Source organism: Pocillopora damicornis, chromosome 3 (genome assembly GCF_964200805.1).
Source record: "Pocillopora damicornis chromosome 3, jaPocDami1.2, whole genome shotgun sequence".
In the NCBI taxonomy this organism is placed as follows: domain Eukaryota; kingdom Metazoa; phylum Cnidaria; class Anthozoa; order Scleractinia; family Pocilloporidae; genus Pocillopora; species Pocillopora damicornis.
The window spans coordinates 18,568,701-18,578,700 of NC_142672.1; the positions used below are offsets into that span (position 1 = coordinate 18,568,701).

The following is a 10,000-nucleotide window of genomic DNA, read 5'->3' on the forward strand; positions in this document are numbered from 1 at the left end:
AACAATATCAAGACCCCTTTTAATTAATACAGCAACACCCCTGGCATTCGAGCTCCCATGAGGGAAAATGATCTCGGAACCCCATTCTTTTTTCCATTTGTACTTGCCTGCTTTTGTTGAATGAGTTTCTTGAAGAAATATTAAGTCTGCTTTTTGTTTTCCACACCAGGTGAAAATCGCTCTGCGTTTTCGAAAATTGCTGAGGCCTCTCACATTAAGAGACACCAGTTTCAGGCTATTGGACTTGATCTTAGAATTTGTCATTTGTCAGCCATTATTAGAATCATTTATCATGAGAGAACTTATCAATAATTTATTATAATAATTGGCATGTTTGAGCAGTTGATATGTTTGTAAGCGGCAAGAAATGTGGAATTTTATAATCACAGAAATAGTAAACACAACACAAACACAAAACATTGCACATACATTGGTTACACACAATAACGAAAGAGCACTTACCATTGTGGTTTCAAGACACGCTTTTGCCGAGATCTCCTTTAGACGTAAAAATCAGTTTACATGATATGCGTATATTTACAAGATTTATGCAACTAAGGAAGAGACTAAATTGTTCATCATTGCAAAAATCAGTCAGTTCAGTTAAAAAATATCCAAATGTTTGGCTATTCGTCAGTCGGCAGTTTAAAGGTTGACAAATTCGTAGTGGAAACTTTCTTGTATAATATCTGTGCCGGAACTGACCATGGAATGAAGGCGAATTAAACATCTTCTTTTTCTTTGATTTCTTTTAAATAATCTCTTCGCAACTTAGCTCTGTCGTTGCGTACCGACTTCGATACTTCATCTGATATATATATTTGGGACTTGAAGAAAGCTTTCTCTTTAAGAGCTTTAGCGGTGGCTTTTAGAATCTTCACTTTATCCGTGTACCTAAGAAGGTAAACGTGAATTGGTCGTGGCTTTGGAGTCGCCACGGCCTGTTCTTTAACATTCATGCGGTGTGCCCTCATCACCTCAATGCCCTTGATTCCCACATGGTTCCCAAAGAAGTCGTGGGCCAGAAAAAGCTATAGAGAGTCTTGTTCCTTCTCTGCGTCTTCTCGCAAACCCCATATGACGATATTATTCCTTTTGGAACGGTTTTCGAGGTCATCTATTTTTTTCTCAAGTTTGGCCAACTCCATGCGGGATGCTTTCTCTGCAATGTCACTTTTGACTTCAGTGACTTGTTCTTCTAAATAACCGTAGCTCTGCTTCAAATTTTTGACATCATCGGCGGTCTTCTTCTGGCTGACTTTGAGGTTCTCTAGTTTCTGAAGAATGGAGTTCAACTTTACTTCTTGGTCGGCTTTCGCCTTTAACAAGTCGTCCATCATGGTGTCCATCTTGGTCAGAACAGCGTCGAATTTGCCTTCGGTTGCTGTCATTTCGCTCTTTTTTTGATTCAGACCTAGTTTTAATACTCATTCGCCTCTTCAAAGTGAAAAGCACAAAAAGAAACGCGTTATCACGTTTTAACAGCGCATTTAAAACCAATTTGTAGGAGAGAGCTCAGGCAAGTCCGTTTACCTCGAAGTCATCCCCAGACCCCCAATGTTTTGCACTTGCTCTCTGCAAGGATCCCAGTATCAAGGTCCTCAACAATTTTTGTTTCCGGTCCTAAAAATTGGACATTGTTGGTCACCTGTCCTATGTACGATGTAATATGTGACTAAGTAAATTTGATGAAATTAATTTTGCTGTTAGCAAATGAGTTGTATTGGAAGTTCATCACGAGGTTTTCAACTGAAGCTTTTTTGGCTCAGAATGCATAGTGTCTCCTTGCATCTGTAACCTCCAAGGAATGCTTTTGGTCACAGAGCCTCTTCTAATCTCTTTCAGTGAGTGGGAGAGGTGGGGGTCGTTCAGACTTTCCTTGAAATGACCTTTGAGCAATGAGTTGAGAAGCCACCTTGGTCCAATAATCAATGAACTCTTTGGTTGATTGAGGACTGGCTTTCCTCGTTATGATGAAAGAATCCAAAAGGCAAACCTCCAGGCCATAACCCAGTAGCTTCTTCCAAGCCTTCCTTGACTTTCTGATGACAGAAAAGTTATGGATCAGTTGAGCAACACTTTCGGCACTCTAGTAACTTTGACATGGAAGGACGCTTGAGAGCAAGTTAATTTCCCACACAAGTTTCTCACCAAAAGCACATCCGGCTTCCTGGGTGGATGAATGATTGACGGAAGATACACTGAACGTCTGTCAAACTAGCTCATTACATATGTTTTTATTTTGAGAAATATGGAAGCCCTCAAGTAAATTTCCACTCTAAGATATGTAATTTTATGCTAACATTTTGTCCCCAGACCTTTCATAAAGGGTTGAAATTTTGATTGCCATCTATTTAATCAGTGATGTATGCTTAGGGTTACAAGAATTGGTGCAATATAAAAATAATGATATTTTAATTTAGAATAAAAAAGGAAGATTTGCTATCTTACTGGAAGTGGTTTCACCACCCTGGTCATGGCTTGTGGTCAGTGCCCAGGTCTGGTGCCAATCCATGTGTGTGGCCTCAAAGCCCTGTTGTGTGAAGTCAATGAATGAAAGGAATGTTCTAAATAGCATAGTGGCATGGTCTACTAACAGGTGACCATAATCACCCATAGCAAGACTGCTACCAAACAATTCTTTCAGCATGAATCCCCACTCTTTGCACTAGAAAAACAAAATCGAGTATTAATAAGAATGTGCATCATTCTATACATCAACCGTGCACATATAACAACATCTTTATTTGGTTAGTTCAACAAGACTTGACAACCTTGTTACTCAGGTAATTACAAGTTACAGTATGTGACACATTTTTAAGTTTTGACAACGTTTATGATATTATGTGCATACAGAACTAGAGCTACAGGAATAATGTTAAGAATAGGCAAACTGTACATCAAACAAGTCAATTTCCTCTTGCCCATCCTTTCCGAACACTTTGTCTCTTACCACCAGAGCAATTTCTTTCCACTCAGCAAACCTTAATGAAAAAAATTAACTTTACTCATCTGATATCAACTATTGCATATCCATTTGTTCTGGCCCTAGTTTGAGCCAGTAGATGAAATGTACACAAAGAAACAAAATATTTTCTTCATTTATAAAGGACCTTAATCATTTTGTACTTGGGATTACTTTTTATCTACTGGCTTATTCTTCCATCTGCAAGGATACAAATTGTCTAGTATAAACACAAAATCATAATTAGCTTCACCCTTAAGTGATTTGCAAAATTGTGAATAAAATATTGCAAAACAAACAAAGAACACATGTTAGATTTGAGATTTAAGTGAAAACTTTGTTTTTCCAGAGTTGACATTGGATTGGCTTACATCAGAATTGTGATTGGTTAACTTTGTAAATGTAAATGTTCAAGGTTATTTAGTCACTGACATACACTTTAATAATTCTAATACCCTTTTCAATAAATCTGTCTGTCTGTTTGCAACATAGAAAGCAAGATCCTTATCTTTCTTTGACAAAGTCTTCTTACGACACTTGCACAATTTTTGGAAATTCTCGGACATTTTATCCTGCTCTTTTTTCCAAGCCTTTATACGGAGCTCCATATCCACTTTAACATCTATCTAGAAAAAAACTTAATGATCAAACTTTTCTTAAGTTGCTTTTGGGCACAGTTATGAAAAAGTACTATGTAATATTGTGCTGGCAGTCCGCCTCTCATGGTTGAGTTTTAATTTCCACTGAAATCTTCCACCTTTTAATGATATCCATTATAATATTACTACAGCAATGATAGACCAACCCTTCCATGGGATTGTGAAAAATCTCCCAGTGATTTCAAGAAAGAGACCTCAGATGTCCCTGGTAGTCTCATCTGAAGAAAATCCCACTGTCTGAATAGGTTCTGCTCAATAAAATAAGTGCAGTCTTATGGACTGCTAGGGTCCATTATCCAGCTGAAAGAACATTTTCAAGAGACATTGGGTTTTATTCTAAGGCTACAAGAATTGCTGAAGTCAAAACATCCTGGGAACATGAAACGTAGGAGGCACATGTCAAGTTGAAATAAAGTGCTAACAGGAAAGAAAATTGAAAATATGATTGTCCAAAATATTACTCTTTTACTCACAAGAAAATGAAAATTAAGTTTATTTGGGAACCAATGTCATCCAAAAAGCTACTACACAATGCATTTCCCATTAATTTTGGTCAGCAATACCTTCCAATAAATAGCTGCGCTCTTTGAACTCTGTCTACTCTAACATCAAAAATTACTTTAAAAGGGTTCATGCAAAGACCAACACAGTTAACAAATACACATACACCCTATGTAACTTCTTTTCTTCCTCTGCCTCCATGCAAAAAGTACTATATCTTGAGTTTAATCACAGTGTGTGGAACACGTACATTAACTAAATTCACTTTTTGGGCTTTAGATTTTACATGTAGTGCCACGTGACTTTTGATGTAAATGTCGATGTCGAGCTCGCAGCACATGTCTCTGAACTTCAGCTTTGGAAATTTTAATTAAATAACTTCCCACTTTAAAGAACTGTTCTTCGCTCAAAGTTGGTGTCCTTCTTATATCATTTTGTGATCGTTTATCAAGTAAGTTGTCATTTCGCTGCTGTTGAAACAGATGCGAAGAATGTTACAGGAAGAATTGCGGCATGGAATAATCGAACTAGTTCTGCGTTCAGTGATGTATCTGATCAGGTATTCTCGGGTTGTGGTGTGCATAGATTGTTAAATAAAATCACTTCTGTCTGAAAATTAGTGCTCACGAATCGCTGTAGAACATGAGGAAGCCTTAATTCCCACATGAAATTACGTATCTGGGTGTGGATTTCCTTAGCTGATAAATATACCGATTTTTTTTAACCTACAAGAACGGGGGATTGTTAATGGAAATCACCTCCGCAGTCGAAAAATGGTTCTGCCAATGGATCCAAATTTCGAAAGGTGACGCCACTGCTTTCGACGAATCGATAATTCATAATATGCTAATACCCAATCCATTTTTCCTGAAGACTGTTAACAATTTCATTGCATCGCTGCTGTTTGGATTGTAAGACATTATTAATAATTTGATTTGCTCTCCTGAACTCATCACTGGCTCTACACTCAGATTTAAAGGAGGCTTGCACTACTGCGTATTCCTCTATCAATTTACCAGTTTTGACGATCAAGTGTTGGAAGGGATTTTGCCACTGATCGTTCAAGGCAAACTTTCCTGCACCTCTCTTTGTCTGCTTCTCGTTCCCAAGATGCCTTTTGTTTATAATTGAGTTGCGACATCTAGGCATGGTATACATATTTATCCCAAAGACAAAACAACGATTTAAAGAATGACTGAATTAAATTACCCTTTCTTTACTAGCTACAGCAGATATGGGATCAGGATCCTCTTCTGTTGGCCCATTTTCACCAACAAAATTTAGACTACAAACGTTGCTGTCCTTCGTGCATACAAACTAGTCACCTCGATGACATGACCTTATCCACCTTTGCATTCTCTCCTTTTGTGTAACTGTCCCTGGAAAATGGAAAAACTTGACCGGGTTGCCGTTAGTGTTTCTTACTGCATTAGCGTTTCTTACTTCTTTCTGTACATGGTTTTCTCACTCTTTTCTATCTCTTGTACTTTAATCACTATAACTTTGCAATCATTGTAACCATTGTAATTTAGTAATCATTGTAACTTAATTGTGTGTGGCAAATAAACTGAATGAAAAAAAAAAAGTTAAGTTGATCTTATAGTTCTGGAATCCACCTTTATTTAATACCTTAAGTCATGTATAACTGGCATGGACAGCTTTAATTCACCATGCCGCCATTATCTTTATTTTCTTTACATCAACATGCCAAGTGATTAAAAATCCTGAGAAACTACAGTGCACAAGAAGGAAACTACTATTTTCTTACACTGTATTTTGTCTTCAACACAACTTTTTTTCTTTTGCATTATTGCATGGTTTCTGTCAGTGTGTACTCTTCGAATTCATTGTTTGAAATGTAAATAACTGTAACATACAAAAAGTTGAAGAAACCATGATGCTTCAGGTTGGACTTCTTTCATTACAGATTAGATTGCTGTAATCATCTTCAAAATCACATAAGATTCATCTGATTTATGATCATCCACTTCGTCTAAAGGAAGCCCAAGTTTTTCAGCCGCAAGAGTAACCTCATCATCTACACGCAGTTGCTCTGCGAGCTCTTCAACCACTGCTTGAGTACCCTGGGTGTAGGTACTAGGTTCTGCTGACTTTGGTTGTGTGGAAGAACCAGTGGCAGTGGAAACAGATGGAAGTTCCTTGCAATTTTTAGCAGCCAACCAGGAACCACACTATCTTTGATTACTTGCTGGCCTTTCTCTGAAGTAATGGATGGGCCATTTAAACTGATATGCATCAGGGAATTTAGCATGTCCCCCTTCAAAAGACTTCTGAGGCGATTCTTGATTAACTTCACTTTCGATGCCCCCCTTTCAGGCCGAGCATTTGTTACTGGAATGAAAAGAAGGGCTTCTACAACAGAGATCATCAGAGGGAAGTGTCCCTGGTAAGAAAACCTCTGCTGCATGACCCATTCTGTGCAAGAAAGTTTACCATCTCTGACAGTTTGAGGCAGCTTCCATGTGAGAAGGTCATACTTGACTAACTTCATCTCCTGGGAAGAAGTGCGAAGCCAGAACATCGATATGCTCTTTGCCATAATCCATGAAATCATCACTCTCTTGATCTGGTATGGCTGTTTTTTCAAATACTTGCATTGCTGTGAGAACTGGAGTCACATCTTTGAGTCTTTTTGTGACACTCCTAACAAGCCCATTGACATAGTTCTTAAAGAGATTCTCGAGATACTTGGTGTCTTTGCTTGAGAATTTGATTTCATTGACAGCCAAGGTTCCTCCTTCAGCTAAATTGTCTTGCAGCTTCTTTATTGGAGATTTGCTCTCAACAAGTGCGGGAAGTTTCTCCTTGCAAACAGTGATTGAAACACTCTGCTAAGGTCACTTAGTACAGGAAGAAGTTCACAAAGAATATAAATGATGCCTATTTTCTTTACTTTCATAAGCTTCTTCAGGAGACCATAGCAAGATGGGTCTGCCTTCAACTGACGCAGTGTCTGGAGGATGGATGGTAGTTCTGAACATACTGCTGCTATGGCATTGTCAAAAGATAGCCACCATGTTTTGCAGGCCTTCTTTATCTGCTTGCCAATTCTCTTGTTTGCCTTTGCCCCAAGTGTAAGTTCAGTACACTGTATGGAAAGCTTCTTGTAGCACTACAAGCTTAGAACTCTCCTTTTGGTCAACTTGCTTTTGGAAGTGAGACACTTGATTTAACAGTTCATTCATCACTGTTGTCTGATGGTTTGCACAGGTCATATGTTCCTTGACTGTACTCCACTTGAATCTTGTGGATGGATCACTTGAGAATGTTTGACTTCTGTTCTGAGCAGACTTGCTTTTATGTTTACGGCAGAGTAGGCAATACATCCCTTTTTTTCTCAACATAAACAAGCCACCAGATACCAGTTTGGGGACAAAAGCATGCCTCCCTCCTAAACCAACCACTCGTGCTGAAAACAATCTTTCTTTTTGGTCATCTTGTCATGATCCATCTCTTCTTTTGAGATTCTGTTGCAGCCCGTGTTTCAGCATTTATGAAAGTGATGCATTCTATCGATTTGTGTTGATGAAAATAAATTTTCAACGATTGCCTTTGTCTCCTCTTCTGTTAGTTGTAGAGCACTCAGTGACAATTACAATGCTGTGCTACCCTCACTGAGAAGAGCTGGGCCATCTGAAGCTGAACTGTTTGATTGATGAGTAGAGCTACATTCTAATTCCTGACTAGTGGATGCAGAGCTGTGATTTAACTGGATACTGGGCGTGGTTACATCAGCGCTTCCAACTTCCATCTCTGAGCAACAAAATTAATTAGACTTGCTTAAAAGCCATGCTCCCAATTTGTCAATCTCAACTACAGTGCAGTTTGCCAAATTTGACTTCTTTCACGAAATTCACAGTTATTAAAATGTCTTTTAAATAATGTAAAACCCGGTGAAAATAAAAAGTCAGAGCCCACAAAAAATGAGATGAACATCTTACTAATTTAAATTAACAGAGGCTCCATCGTGTCTGGCGGATAAATTTGGTGATCTTCGTGTTTGTATAAACACGCATTTGGCTGCAAGTTCTTGTTTTGCAAATAAAGCTCAACTTATTCTAAAATTATCCTTCTTTGTTTCAATATTAGTATCAGTCTTAGTATTTCTTTTTGATTGTTTAAGCGATACGCCAGCACAAAAAACGTTTTAATCAGGGTTTACAAAATTTTCACACTATCATAATAAACAACAGTGTTTCTAAAGTGACACAAACAAAAGGATAATTCAAATGAAAGAATAAGAGTGTCATGAAAATACTGAAACAATATGTGACCAAGCTAAAATGAATTTGGCCAGTCATCGTGTCCAGAGACTCTCCGGAAATTATTTCGAGTCCTGTCACAAGATAACCAGTGAACCAGAACGACTTCTCTTTTTGCCGCATCGGTTTATGGAATCCATGGTCTGTCCACTGACTGATATTGTTTTCCCACACAATGTGAAACATGCAAAGGATGAGTTTTTATCAATGCTTATCTTATTGCCCACCATCTTGCACATTCTCTTCATCTTCCCTCATCTTCTTCTTTTTAATGAAATTGAAATCAAGCAAAGTCCTATTTCGTTTTGCTCCACTGCCTTCACTCGCCATAATTTCATTGAAACCTCGAGCATTGACGAACGCAATTTCTAATTGTACTGACTGATGCTTTTGTAAGTGTGGCCAATCGCGTCAACATCCGTGGCACACACATTTTATTGTACTTTATAGGCAAAATAACTGTTTTATTGCCTCGCTTCCGATTTGGCTTCCAACGAATTATTAACTGAACAGTTTTATTTCCGCAATACCATGCTTAGAAGAAACCTAGCTGTCAGAGTAGCCAGCGCAGCATTCAGAATAGCCAGTGAAATGTGCCGGTTTCCAGCTTATTTTGACAACCCTGATGATGATAATAACAATAATAATGTGCTACTCAACCCTATTTCTATTTTCATGCTTTTTAAAAACCCTGGTTGTTTAAAGGCTAGAAAATGTAGAGGAATCAACACGAGTACAATTAACCTTGCCCATCAGTGTGATTAAAACAGGGAAGGTCAAAAGGGTCCAAGTAAAAAATAATAAAAAGAATTTTCATACTGAATAATTTTTGATGAAACAACTGGAAGGAAACAACTTTTTTGGTAGACCTGTTTATGGTAAAAATGATTATCAAGTAAATGTAACCACACATAATTATGTCAAATATTACTGCGTAAATAATCGAGTTATGCATAAAATTTGTGCCAAACACATGCACGATATGAAAGCAAATCTTCCACCAAAAAGAACTGAATAAAGCAAATTATGAACATATATCACATTATTCATGCTCATCAGTTATGTTCTTCTACTTACTCGAGAAGCTGGTGGAACTACTACCGCCCTTCGCTTTCGCCTGTATGGCATCAACAGACTTTGGCTCCATTATCACCATTTTAAAGATGCTTCTCAATCTCCTGAAGAGCTTCAAAGTTTGATTTGTTGCTGCCCTCTTGCTGCTGCTGCAGCTTTTCATTTTCGCTCACCAGAACATGGTTGCTGTGGATCAAATTCCTCCAGCAGTATGATGCCTTCTTCGGACATATTACTATTACTAATTGCTGCTGGAAGCGCATTATGATCTCGATTTTGTCCGCTATTGTGTAGATTTCAGTACGTCAAGTTTTTCAAAATGTGGAATCTTTATGCAAGTTTTGGGTTGTGAGTGACGGCTTTTTAGTCAGATCTCAATGCTCCTGGATCATTACAAGTGACCACATTTCTCGTACATTTACACTTTTTAACTTTGTGATAATAGACTCTCATTGCCACAGTCCCAAACTGAAAAACTGTTCATATGTAGTCTAGTCAGTTGTTACCACAATTTTCTT

General features: G+C 38.0%; 1 pseudogene; it reads right to left on the reverse strand.

Annotated features, from left to right (window-relative positions):
- Positions 1-626: 626 nt before the first annotated feature.
- LOC149048640 (uncharacterized) lies at positions 627-1,391 on the reverse strand (annotated as a pseudogene).
- Positions 1,392-10,000: the final 8,609 nt, after the last annotated feature.